The sequence below is a fragment of the Halichoerus grypus genome, chromosome 8, assembly GCF_964656455.1.
Source record: "Halichoerus grypus chromosome 8, mHalGry1.hap1.1, whole genome shotgun sequence".
Classification (NCBI taxonomy): domain Eukaryota; kingdom Metazoa; phylum Chordata; class Mammalia; order Carnivora; family Phocidae; genus Halichoerus; species Halichoerus grypus.
Genome location: NC_135719.1, coordinates 75,694,334 through 75,708,319, shown reverse-complemented (window position 1 = coordinate 75,708,319; position 13,986 = coordinate 75,694,334). Strand labels below are relative to the sequence as shown.

Here is a 13,986-nt window from a genome sequence, read left to right as displayed (position 1 = left end):
ACTAGGTGTCCTGATTACAGGCAGCTCCCCCACAAACAGTAGTAGATAAGAGATGGGTTGAAAGGTCCGCTACTCTCCATAGCTTCCCAGAAGATGAAGGCCATCTGTTACTGTGGCAATCTCCTTTATCTCAAAAATTTGAGTAACAATAGAAAGCTATACCTTACTTACCATATTAGTAAAAGATATTAATAATAGTTTGTGTAATTTTTGGCAAGTGTGTGAAAGAGTTGGAACTCTCACGCACATTTTAGTAGGCATATAAATCGGTTCAACATTTTATTTTTTTTTTTTTTTTTTTTTTTTTTTTTTTAAAGATTTTTTATTTATTTATTTGAGACAGAGAGAATGAGAGAGAGAGAGCACATGAGAGGGGGGAGGGTCAGAGGGAGAAGCAGGCTCCTTGCTGAGCAGGGAGCCCGATGCGGGACTCGATCCAGGGACTCCAGGATCATGACCTGAGCCGAAGGCAGTCGCCCAACCAACTGAGCCACCCAGGCGCCCAATCGGTTCAACATTTTAAACAGTAATTTAACAAATGTTGATAGTCCATATTTGGAATATGAAGATACAACAATACAGATTCTGGAAAATTACAGGGTCTAGATGATCTTGAGATCGGGAAAAATTTTTCTTAACTGAGACAGAAACAGCATTAACCTTAAAAGACAAAAAAAAAAAAAAAAAAGGAATAAGTTGTTCATCAAAGACATCATTAAGTGAATGAAAAGGGAAGCCACAGCGTAGAAGATGATGATATTGCAACACACATATCTAACAAAGGGCTTACATCTAAAACAGTAAAAAAAAAAAAACCAACCAAACCAACAAACAAAAAAACCCAGAAAACTCTTGCTGATCAGTTAAAAAGTATGACAGATAATCCTGTAAAAGAATGTACAAGAGACTAAACACTTTACAAAAGAGGCTAAAAAGCAAGTTATGAGTGAACTACCAATTAAGAATACAAGGCAATTCCACCATAAACTCACTTAAATGGCAAATATTAAAAATGCTGACAATATAAAGTATTAGTGAGGCTATGTAGCAAATGAAATTCTAATAAACTGCTGGTAGGAATGCAAATTATTTAAAGCACTTCAGAAAACCCAGCAATTCTACTCAATAAAAATGCATATGCATTTCAACAAAAAGTTCTGCATAAGAATGTTCATAGCACAATTATTTGTAATAACCATAAAATGCCCAAAGGTCCATCCTTGAATGGATATAGTATACCCATACAATGGAATACTCTTCAGAAAAAAAGGTTAAAAGAGAAGAAGAACCCAAGCTATCTTTACAACAGCATGGATGAATTTCATAAGCATAATATTGAGAGAAATGAAATGAAAGAAGTCAGGTACAACAGGATACACAAGAATAAGCAAAATATTTTCATTTATGTAGAGTTCAAAAACAAGCAATCACAAGTACCTGTGGTATTAATTGTGAGAATGGTGGTTACTGTCAGGAGGGGCAAGGAACAGTGACAGGGAAAGTCATGAAGCTGAGAGGAGGATTTCTGTAGTCTTGGGAATGTTTTATTTCCTGACTTGTGTAACAATGACAAAGGTATGAGCACTTTGTGAAAATTCACTCATCTGCATATTTGATTCTTGCTCTTTTCTGTGTGTTAATACTTTAACAAAAAGGTAAGGGGAAAAAAGCAGTATGGATTTCCCTAAAGTGATCCTCCCAATATCATTTCATTCATGACGGGTGACCCCGGACAGACATATTTCTTCCTGCTTCTCACTTTGCACGGCCACAATCTTCTATACAGTTTTGGTCATGTCATCTGTATTTGTTAACATTTTCTCTCACTGTCCCTTCTATATTACTTCATTTCTCTTTTTCCTTGGAGTGGAAGACTATAACCCTGATAGCATCCAAGAGTAGTTTTGGGTGGGAGTTTTAGTCTGAATGATCATGCCTTTTTTAACTAAGGACAATTTTCTTCTATTTTATAAAATGATCTCTCCTCCACCACCCATTTCTGTTCCCGTTTACTTGAAAGTTGGGCTGCCAATTTTTCTTCTATATCTCTCAATTTTTCTTCCCTATATTGCAGTTTGTTATATTATATTCTGGGCCATATCCTTTACTGGTGTAGGAAATTATTAGATTATAAACTTGTTCTTGTGTTTTGAACTAAATTATATGTTTCTGAACATCATGTTAATCTCAGGTTACATATACCTCATTTCAGGTATCCAAGTAGCTTTCTGAATGAATTTAACAATGTTTTTAGAAAAAAACCTGGATTTTCATTGAATTTTTAAATTTTTCACTCAAATATGTTATTTAAACACATGAAAGAATAAAGGAGAAATAATGAAGCTACTGCTCATGGATGAATTTTTGAGAAAGATTTTAAATTCTCTTTTCTCAAATGTTATATAGTCCAGACATAAAGTAATTAAATTGGATCTTTAAAAAGTTAAGATCCAATTCTGAATATGGCATTTAAAAAGCATTCTATTAAAGGATTAGTGTTATTAAGATATAATGTACTTTAGACATGTAATTTTCCTATGAATGTCTTTGAATCATTTTCCTTATAGAGAATTTTGGTACTATGTCTGGCTTTGAACATTTTTTCAATGAACATATTTGCGGGACAACAGCCAAGAAAAGGTGCCATTTGGGGAAGGACGGGGAAAACATTTTGTTTCTTTTTTTTCTTGGGATATTTTTGTTTACAGAATGAACACAGGTTGCCATCAAACTTTCAAATCTCAACAGCAGAGGTGACTTTGTCAGCATCACTTTGTTCCTAAAGTCAGTAGCTTTCCAAAACAGTGCAGTTGCCAGCTGACCTCTTTAGTTACTGCCACATTTAGACACTTTAACAAAAGCCTATTGTTTACCTTAAGTGGTATCATTTCATTTTTATGTATTGCTTGCTCAAGGTGAATTTATTTATAAGTAGGATTAATGCTCTAAAGTTATTCCATTATTAAATTGCTTTAACAACACTGAGAAATTATTTTCAGCCACTAATTAAAAACTAAATGCAGCACCAGAATCCATCCAGTATTTGCTTTGCTTCAGCACTGAGAAAACACTGTCACTAGGATTCCACTGGAAATAATTTATTTGACAACATATGACAAATTTCTACAGTTAAATTTCTCAAAAAAAAAAAAATTTCTCACTTAAAGTTCCATAGCTAAGTAGTTTGAGAAAAGTACCTGCATTTTTTTTTTTTTACATAATCCTTCAATAACAGACTTATAAGGTAGATATATCACTAACCTATGGAGAGGCCACATAGCATAGAAGTTAAAAGCAGAAACATAAGAGCCAGTGTACTTATGTTTAACCCACCTACTGACTGCTTGTGTGAACTTGGCTAATTAACTTTTAGATACCTCAGTTTCATCATCTGTAAAATGGGGATGACAACAGTACCTTACTCATGGGGTTACTGGGGGATAAATGAGTTAATACAGTGCCTGGCACATAGTAAATATGAAATAAAATTTCGCTAAATTCCTCACTCTTTTTAGGGAGGAGTCAGTAGAGAGTGTCTGGAGATGCTAAATCAGTAGAGATATAAATGCACTGTATAAAGTTATGTCATCTTCCAAAAGACCTAAAAATAGAAGCTGCTAAATGTAGAAGGGAAATGGGAAGGAAACATAAATACCTACTTTTCCTTACACCCGATGAAAACAGCATAAAAATAAGTGTACAAGCTAGTTAAATATAAAACTACTCCTTCTTCTCACTGTGCCTTTTCACTTTATCTCCGTTATTCCCAATGCTTTTTAGCAGTCCCTTTATGATTTCAAACATTTTCTATGCCCTGTCTCCCAAAGACTGAACATATACATACAATCCCATGAAGCTGAGGAACCTGCAAACCTCAAGAAGAGAAATAAAGATTACCACATACAAGTTCCTGTACTTTTCCGTCTCTACAATTTTGCACTGGGTTGTGTAAAAATTCCTCGGCTTAAATTTCCAGCTCCTTAACTGATGTTTAGATAATTCTTTCTACTATTCATCCCAGTACCAAGGTTTGGATTTGTTTAAGTTTATAACTGATTCACTGTTACAACAGCAGCCCATTTTGTTAAGTCAGCTGTATCTTCTCTAATTTATCAGATGCTAATGGTAATAATTAGTTTTCTTCTACTTCTCATAAAAACTCATCTTCCCAAACAGGTAAATTACTTCTGTGTGTTGAAAACGATGCCTGTCTTCTGTGCCTGTATTGGTTTTCTTCAAATTTTTGGTGGTTCTTGGTTATCAGTTTATGTTTATGGATAAGCATCTAGATTCCTGATCATTGCTAGCTGCAGTATAAGTCCTCAGTCCAAGTGATAATCTCTTCTCTCCTGGTTCTGAGTCTACCGATTATATGGGCTCCAGCCATGCACCCAGGCCTGTTCATGTAGGTCACTTAGCTGGATGCAAGTACTCCTGCTCTTGCGAGGCCACCCCTAGCCTATATCTCAGGCACGAAATCCCCCTCTGAGAATCTCTCCATTAGAGTTAGATTCACATACTTGGTCTGGCTTTAGATGGCAGAGTCGGCTGCTTTGAGAGGAAGCTACTGATGGAATTGTTCTACCACCTGTAATTACACTACTGACCAGTCAGCCAGAGCTTATCCTTCCCGGTTTACCATTGACTCTAATATTTGGTTTATAAATGTCATGCTATATGCTTTATAGATTGATGAAACCCCCAGATTAATTACACATTTAAAAAAATGTTAATATGAGGTATATACCATATTCATAAATCAGAAGTCTCAGTATTGCAGAAATCTCAATTCTCTCCTACCTAGTTTAAATATTTAATGTATTCCTGATCTAAATTCCAGCATTACTTTTGGTTGAAAATGACACACTGATTCTAAAATTTTCATGGAAATGCTAAGGGCTAAGAAGTACTAAGATAATTTTGAAGAACAAAACTGGAGGATTTATTCTATTGGCTATCAAGACATACTTAAAAGCTGCTTATAATTCAGATAGTGTGGTACTAGGGCAAAGATAGACAAATCAACCAACAAAACACAGCAAACAATTTGGGACACAGTTATATAAATTGTTAATTTATGAAAAAAGGTAACACTGTAGACCACTGGAGAAAGACTTGTCCTTACAGTCAGTGGTGATGGTTCAATTGTATATGCTATGGAAAAGATAGAATCTGAACCTTACCTCACTCTATACACAGAAATCAATATTGGGGGGACTGTAGACCTAAATGTGAAAGGTAAATGATAAAGCTTCTAGAAGATAACATAACATTTCTTCATGGCCTTGGGCTTGAAAATGTGCTCTTGAATAGGACATTGAAAGCATTAACCATAAAGGAGAAAGTGATAAATTGCCCTGCACTAAATGAAAAAATTCTGTTCAAAAAAGATACCATTAAGAGAGCAGAAAGGCAGCTATGGAATGGGAGAAGATATATGCAACAGACATATTTGACAAAGGTTTCATATCTAGAATATATAAAGAAGTCTCATAAATCAATAAAAAGGATAGCTAGCTCAATACAAAAATAGACAAGACACTTAAACGGCATTTTATAAAGGAGATGACCAAAATAGCCAGTAAATATAAAAGAAGGTATTCAATCTCATTAGTAATAAGAGAAATGCAAATTAAACCCCCACTGAGATACCACAACATACCTACTAGGATAGACAAAATGGAGAAACCCAACAATACGAAGTGTTGACAAGGATGTGGATTGAAGACAATACATTGCGGGTGGAAGTGGACACTGGCACTAGTACTCTGGACGTGGTCAACATCATTTAAGATTCAACATGTGTAAACCTACGGTACCTTAATTTTTTATTGTGTACCCCTCTCTAACACTGAATTTCATATGTATGCTTAAAAGTATGATAGACATTAAGTTTTAGGCATTTAATTCAGATATTTAATACCTTAAACATTTTATCCTTATTCTTGAAAGCAGGAACTACAAAAAACCTATTCCTATTTGCCAAAAACAAGATAGAATCACCTATCAAAGCTAACTGGTCTTTGGAAATAATGTATATGGAAATACTAAATTACATACATAATTTCTAAGTCACATTTTACTTTTAATTACTTTTAAAATGTGCACAGTGATCTTACAAATGAAGAAATATCTGTGTTTTATGTAGTACTTAATAAATACTTATTGAGTACCTTTGGTGTGTTGCGATCGTTACCACTCCCTCCCCACCCTACTCCGCGGCTCCAAGGACCAACATTCTAGCTGAGGAACAGAGTATAAGCAAAGTTGGAGAAATAAAATATATCCCACATTAGATAAGGATGACTGTTAGTGAGACATTGATAACAAGGAAGCAGTAGACAAAGTGTTAGAGTGGGTAGGTGGCATTCATAGATAGGGCGGCCAAGGCAGTCCTCCCCGAGAAGGTGACACGCTCCCAGGGGCACAAAGTAAGCCGTGGGGATAGCTGGGAGAAGAATGTTCCAGGCAGGCTAAATTGCAAGCGCAAAGGCCTATAAAACTGTCTGAAATTTCCGGCAAAAAGAAGGTGTCTTAATCACTCACATTTTGTCTTTTGGAACTTATACTGGTTACCCATTTGTACTGCAATTTAAGATGTTGCAAGTTTTTGAAGCATTATACATTTTAGTTCTTGCTGAGCAGTTATAATCTAGCTACTTTATAAAAGCTTTCTAAAATTGACTCTCCAAAATCCAATATAATCTTACTACCCAAAAAGTCCTGACTAAAATCTCCAGGGAAGGTTCTTTAAGCAACCTTGGGAGTCTCTGAATTGGAAGTCTGCGCTCCAGTCTCATCCCTGCTGGTAACTCTCTGGGGAGGCTTTTTGGTCTCTGACTTCTCAGTCCTCAGTCCCTCGTCTCTGAAATGGGACAGGTGAGTTGATTCAGGGGTCTTAAGTCCACGTTGTGTTCAATGAACAGAGTGTTCTGAATAACCTTAGATTGAACTCTGCAGTTCAACTCTCTACTTTACTCCACTACATATCAAACCTTGCCACCTTATTCCTGGCCCATTTCACTCCTTAGTTACCTGCCTGACTCCTGACCAAGTAACTTTTATGGACCCTCCCAATTATAAAGGCATGGTTCTATGACTGTACCTTGTTTATTAAACCCTCCTAAACTTAAGGGTCTGCTCTGGTTAGTTCATTTATTTTAAGATAACAAGATAACAAGAACCAAGAACCAAGAACCATAACAAGGTACGAACCATCCAAACTCCCACTCACAGGGATAAAGTTAGGGAAGCATTGTGAAAAAAATGATAATGAACTTCTTATTTCCTGATTGGGAAAAGGTAGAAGCTGTCATATCTGGGCAGAAACACACCCAGGACAGTTTTCAAGCAGCTGCCTTTTATGTAGCTAAGGCAGGTAAGGTGGCTGGAAGAATCTTCATGGGATAAAAGAATTCTTTGAACAGACTACAGAGCTTATTTTTTCTGGAAAAAACAAACCCGTCATCTTCATCCTTTAATACAAAGTGAATACATAGGTTTCCAGTGAATTGTAAGCTCTTTGAGGGCAGGACCTATTCCCTAGTTGTCTCTGCATCTCAATGGCATAACACAGTAGTACCGCACAAAATACACACTCAGTACATGCTTGTAGGTTGACTCATGTTCATAATTTTCTGCCTCCATTTTTCTGCCACTGTTTTCTGGCCCACTGTGGCATCACACTCTCTCTTGCTTCTAGACCTCACAAGGCTATGTACTGCCTTTGACAGGCAGCATTTTTCTCCTTCTTTCTCCTCTCTTCACCTTGTAACTCCCAAAACACCTGAATCCTTACCCCCCCCCAAATCTAGGTCAGCTGCTTCTCTCTCTCTCTGTCTCTCTGCCTCTCATTATCTCTGTGTATAATTATGGGTCTATCCTCACTAGACTCTAAATCTGTAAGTGCAGACACTAAGTCTGTTTCATTCTCTGTGGTACATCCAGCATCTAGCACAGCACATGGCACAGGATAGGTGTAGAGGCCACTTTCAGGCAAACAGGCGTGAGTGATGAAATGTGGAAAGGCCTGCAGCAACTACCTGGCTGAATACAGACAGGCTCATCAGGTGACTCACCCGAAATATCCATAGGCCCTAACTGATGAGTGGGCTACTTACAACCAGGCACGGTTAACGAAAAAGGGAGAATTCCATGTCACACACCTCCTCGCCTTCGCCCTTTAAATACAGCCCCTATCCACTGCTTCATTGCAGACAGCCTCTAGTCCTGCCCACTCCCTTGTGGTGGATTCAATAAACTTCTATCTCCTTTGTTCTGCCTCAGGTGAATTCTTTCACCTCCCAGGCCACTACTGATCATCGCTCCATATTTGGGGCCCCCATCTGATTGGACAGACACCCCACTTAGGAACCACAATAGGTACTCAAAAGTGTTTGCTAAATGAATGCTATGAAAAGATGGGAGTCCTAGGATGTAGGTGGCCAAAAGAAGAAAAAGGTGATGAAAGAAATAGGTGATAGGAGGAAAAAAAGACTTAACATTTTATCCAGGAAGATAAAGTTAAGTCCTGAAAAATTATTTAAAACTAGTGCTACAAAATGATAGGTAAAAAATTAAGCTGAAGAATCCTCATAGATCACAATCCTTAATATTGAGATTTATTCCAAATACGTTAGAACATAATGCCATTAGTGCGAGCAAAAATACTTCCTTAGGGGTTAGTAAAAGAAATTAGAAAAGTATAAATTCATGGTTACTGAGGAGCACTTAAGCATGAAAAACTACAGTATCAGAGGATTATGGTGTACACTAGCGATTATTCACATCCAGAATGTATTGACTTCTAATATTATAACACACAAATGTATTGACTTCTAATATTATAACACACAAATGTTATCTGATAATATTTGTTATTCTATAAAATAGAGGGAAATAGAGTTGTGAAGGATGGGAGGAGTGTCAGCTTTCAAGAAAGTAATAAACATTAAGAAACAACTCAGTCTTGATTTTAATACTACTTAAGCTCAGTTGTGAAATTCTAAATTCTTAAATTTAGACTTCTCAATTCCTCTGGCAAAATTTATCTTCTTTGGGGGTTATTAGATCAATTAACTTTGGAAAGGGAAGGTTAAAAGGACTTCTGTGGGCTACATTCTCACAGCATGAAAGAGAACAGGCAGAAGCCTGAGTGTACTGCTGGTAGGGTTCAAGGAAAGGTTTACACTAGCAGATGATCAGCTCTGTTCTTGCTAAAATTTGGCAAAGAAATACACTGTGGTTTCTTCAGATGACAGCATCATAACTCATTTTGCTCTCCCCTACCTTTTCACAAAAAGGCCAAAACCCCACAGGAAATGTGAGCACTGACATTTTCTACCCAGGATCAAAAACCGACTATTTTGCCAGAAATTGAAAACAATATAGCTAAAACAGTAAATACACAGTAATGTGTTGAAAGAAATAGGCTGCTGGACTGGCCAGTGACACAATCCATCATTTCTATTTTAACTTCTGACGGATAGAAAGATAAAAAAAGAAATAAAAAAAAGAAAAAAATATGTTTGGATTGGCAGACTTCCATGCAAATATGATGAAAACCAAATAAATGTTGAAGAATCCCTTTGCGTTAATTTACAGATTATGCTCCACGGATTTACACTAAACACTGTACCTTTAATGGCAAGTTTGATTATACATTTCTAGCTGATTTCCAGGCAGTTAAAAGCTAGCTTAAGGGCCATCTAGAAGGCATGATTTCTTTTCTTCCCACAAAATGCTTAAGCTTCTTTATCATTCTGTATTCAGCCATGAACTCAGCTGCACAAGCCAAATGTAAAGATTTTATGGGCCAATCTATCATGTGAATTCGTGAACAAGAATACAAGCCTACTCATGCAGACACTAACGGTGATTTCCGTTTTTATGAATGAAAAAGAACCTTGCATAAACATTCTTTATTTAAAGTTTTAAATGAAGAACGATGCAAAACAAAATGGGAGCATTTTGTTTTATATGTCAATATCTAGTAAGAGGGGCAAAGTAAGGGATCTGGCTCTCATGATTCCCAAGACAGCAGTATCTCCTCTGCATTAAGTACATAAATGAGATTTATGGCCACTGACCTAATCTTAGATGCCAAAATGTACAGCAGGAACAGCTTTCTGAAAAACTTAATTTAAAATTATGGTGTTAACAAAAGCACTTTAGGAAGCAGACAACACTGCCGGCGTGCATGCACACATGCATCTAGGAGAACTGACTCTAGATAGGAGCCATGGTTATTTGCATAAAGCTTTACAATACATTTCAGAGATATTTGAAATCCACAGGTTTTACTTTTTCTTCCTAACACCCTGATGTTTATGAATTTCCAAATAATGCGTATCACCACAGTTGATTTTCATCACTAAAGGTCATTTAATACCAGACATTCATAGTGCAGGTTTTGAGGAGGCTTAGAATAAATAAAAATAAATAAACCAGTTTATTCCTTTTCTGAATTTTAAAAGCAGTTTCCTTACTCACTAAATACTTAACTAGATTAGCACCTTGGAGAAAAGAAAAGGCTTGAGCAGTTGCACTTGTAACACTTTATTCACTGAATGAGAAAAAGGGGGCTGTGATACTGCTAATCCACTGGTAACCACTTGGAGATTTTCCTGAACACACTGGTTTTTGACCTGAAAAAGAAAGACAAAAAAAGACCAAAAAAAAAAAAAAAAAAAAAAAAGAAGAAGAAGAAGAGGAAAGCAAGCCAGCAAGAAAATAGTAAATGAAACCTATGCTGACAGATGTCAAGTCAACACTTCCTTAAATAGTCCCATAAAACAGAATTCCTGGAAAAAATAACCTGTAGAATAAAATGTCAAGTTGAAGAAACACATCCCTTCCCTTATCATTGGATTTTAACAAGTGAACTATGCATAGTTAGAGGGGTAAACATAAAGTAAAAAAATGTTTCTCAAATGACTTCAAAAATTTTTTACTTTTAAGTACAGATTTGAAGCACTGAAGTGTACATTTCAGGTCTACTTAAATATATCATGTCCCTGAAACAGATAAATCATGCCGCCATGTAACATGTACACAGGGCTAAAAAGATTTTCAAACAGTATCACTGAAATTTTGAAATTAAAATGCAGGGTTCAAAAGAACATTGGATTATGTAAATTATCTGAACATTCAATTCTAAATTCCTGTCTTAGTTTAGGTTGTCCCAGAAGAGAGTCTAAAATATGAACTTGGCTGTAGGCAATTTCTTTGGGAGGTGAATCCCAGGAAGCAGAGTGGGGAGGCATGGGGAGTGAGACAGGGAAAGAAAAACCAATAATGCTATTGAGTTCATTAATCATCTGGGCAACCAAGGATCAGTTCTACTGCGGATTCTCTGAGGAACTCTGTAGAATGTGCCTCAAAATTGCTCATCTGAAGGATGTCAGGCGGTACCTTTATTCATAATCTCCTGTTTCCCATTAGATGAGGGCTGTTGTAGGTGGCAGGAAATGCCTCACACTTCCAAGGCTTCCCTGGCATAAGGGCTGAGTAAGGTCCCTTGGCTTCAGAGAAAGCCCCAGGGCAGAATGGAGAAATGCACAGCTCAAGCTTCTGGTAGTACGTCGTCGGTATGCCTAGAACTGTTCAGTATTGCTGTAGTTGGGATCAGAGGTGAGGTGACAGCATGTGACAAGGGTATCAAACACCTGTACCTCAGATGCTAGATCACCTACAAAAGCTTTGAATACACTGAATCAGCTCATGGATGCAGATTAGTAAGGTTCTTCATAAATTCAAAGTTTTTGCTTTCATTATTATTCCTAAATTTTAAAAAGCTTTTCTGAAAATAATCTAATTTATAAAAATAATTTATATGTTAATGTAATCAATCCAATTTCCTTTCTGATTAACATTTGTATGTGTCTGTTTGTGTGTGTGTGTACTTTCAAAGAAACTACTGTTTAAACTAGGCAAAAGGATGGGGCACCTGGGTGACTCAGTTAAGTGTCTGACTCTTTGGCTCCGGTCATGATCTCAGGGTTGTGAGATTAAGCCCAATCTGAGGCTCCCCACTCAGCATGGAGTCTGCTTGAGATTCTCTGCCTCTGCTCCTCCCCCTGCTTGTTCACTCTCTCTTTCTCTCTCTCAAATAAATAAATAAGTAAATCTTTAAACTAGGCAGAAGGATAAATTAGAAATTTAAAGAAGAAGAGGAAAGAGAAGGAGCCAGTGATACTAAAGGAGAGAAAGAAAAAGTATTTATGACAGGTATTTATGACAACTAATTTTCACATTGTATCAACCCTACAAAATTATTTAAATGGAAAAGTAATTTGATCAGTTTTTTTTTTATCTCAATAAAGAACAATCTGGTTTGGATTAATTTTACATTTTTCAAATGGTTGTGTCAGCATCGTGAACACATTGTCTTAATTGTACTTTTTATAAAAGGCCATATATCATGGTGGTTAAAATTGCTTAGGCTTTGAGGTCAGATACTTATGTTTGAATTCTCACTCTACAACTTACCAGCTGTGCAAAATGGTGACAGTGACATATTCAGTAACATATTCAGTAACTGGGACTTTAGAGTTAAATTATATTAGGTTATATAATATATATGAAGCCTTCAAAAAAGTGTCCAACTCATAATAACTGCTCAATAACACTGGTTATTATTATTATTATTGTATATAGTCTGCAAAAATTAGGTGGTAAAAAGTCATAACAGCAGTTTGTAATCATGTGTGTATTCATATACCATTACACTACAAAGCAATAAAGGAGAAAAAGAGCTTCTGAGTAAAATACAGACTCACTCTTTTGTAGAAAGTGTGTCAATGATTTCTTTCCAAGGGGAGGTGGAGTTTCGTTTTGGTCTTCTTCCTTTGTTAAGAGTGAAGATGTTGTCCTCATTACAGTTCACCTCACATGAGCAGTTACCCATAAACAGCTTGTCTGAGGATGCCAAATGCTAAGAAAAAAGATTAGTGAGCGGAATAAGAAATGATGAATCAGGAAGCTTTAAAAAAAGCTGAAATTGGATAGGTAAGTATAATTTACATTTACTCAAGATAAAACTAAGAGGAAAAGCAAAAATTTTATGAAAATCCAATATATGAGAATGGTAAACAAGTCCATATTGGTGACACTATGTGGTCAGTGACTAGTGGAGAATAATAGAAATGCTACTACAGTCACACAAATACTTGGTGTAGCACAATCATACAAAGCAGCAAAAGCATTATACGATGACAGCATAGAGTTGTGAACTGCTTAAGGGAAAGGGAAAAATATATAGCTGGTAAAAGCAGAAGAGACAAAGTAAGAGTGCATCAGTAAAAAAAAATCTTTAAAAATTTAAAAATTCCAGTAGAAGAAAAGGCTGTTCATGCAGTATCAGGCCAGCATTAGAAACTTGTATGTTCAATGGAATATTACTCAGCCATCAGAAAGGATGAATACCCACCATTTACATGGACATGGAGGGGATTATGCTAAGTGAAATAAGTCAAGCAGAGAAAGACGATTATCATATGGTTTCACTCATATGTGGAACATAAGGAATAGCCGGAGGACCATAGGGGAAGGGAGGGAAGACTGAAGGGGGGAAAATCAGAGAGGGAGATGAACCATGAGAGACTATGGACCCTGGGAAACAAACTGAGGGTTTCAGAGGAGAGGGGAGTGGAGGGATGAGGTAGCTGGATGATGGGTATTAAGGAAGGCATGTGATGTGATGAGAACTGGGTGTTATATGCAACTAATGAATCAATGAACACTACATCAAAAACTAATGATGTACTATATGGTGGCTAACTGAACATAATAAAAAAAATAGCCCCCCCAAAAAAGAAACTTGTATGTTTGCGCCCGTTAATAAATGAGTTCAATTAAATAAGTACATAAACATTGTGTAAAATAGGACAAAGTAGTATAAATGAACACAAAGTACTGGGCATACCTGTAAGAAACTAAATTTACATTCAATCTGGGTTAAATTTGCTATTGCACACTGCCATAATG

The 13,986-nt window shown here is 36.4% G+C and overlaps 1 long non-coding RNA gene across 1 annotated transcript in view; it reads right to left on the bottom strand.

Annotated features, from left to right (window-relative positions):
* Positions 1-12,881, bottom strand: part of LOC144382766 (uncharacterized) — a 100,447-nt gene extending 87,566 nt beyond the window's left edge. The window contains exon 1 of the long non-coding RNA XR_013450155.1: positions 12,780-12,881. This is a non-coding gene — a long non-coding RNA (uncharacterized LOC144382766). The remainder of the gene's footprint in view (positions 1-12,779) is intronic.
* Between the last annotated feature and the right edge of the window lie 1,105 nt (positions 12,882-13,986).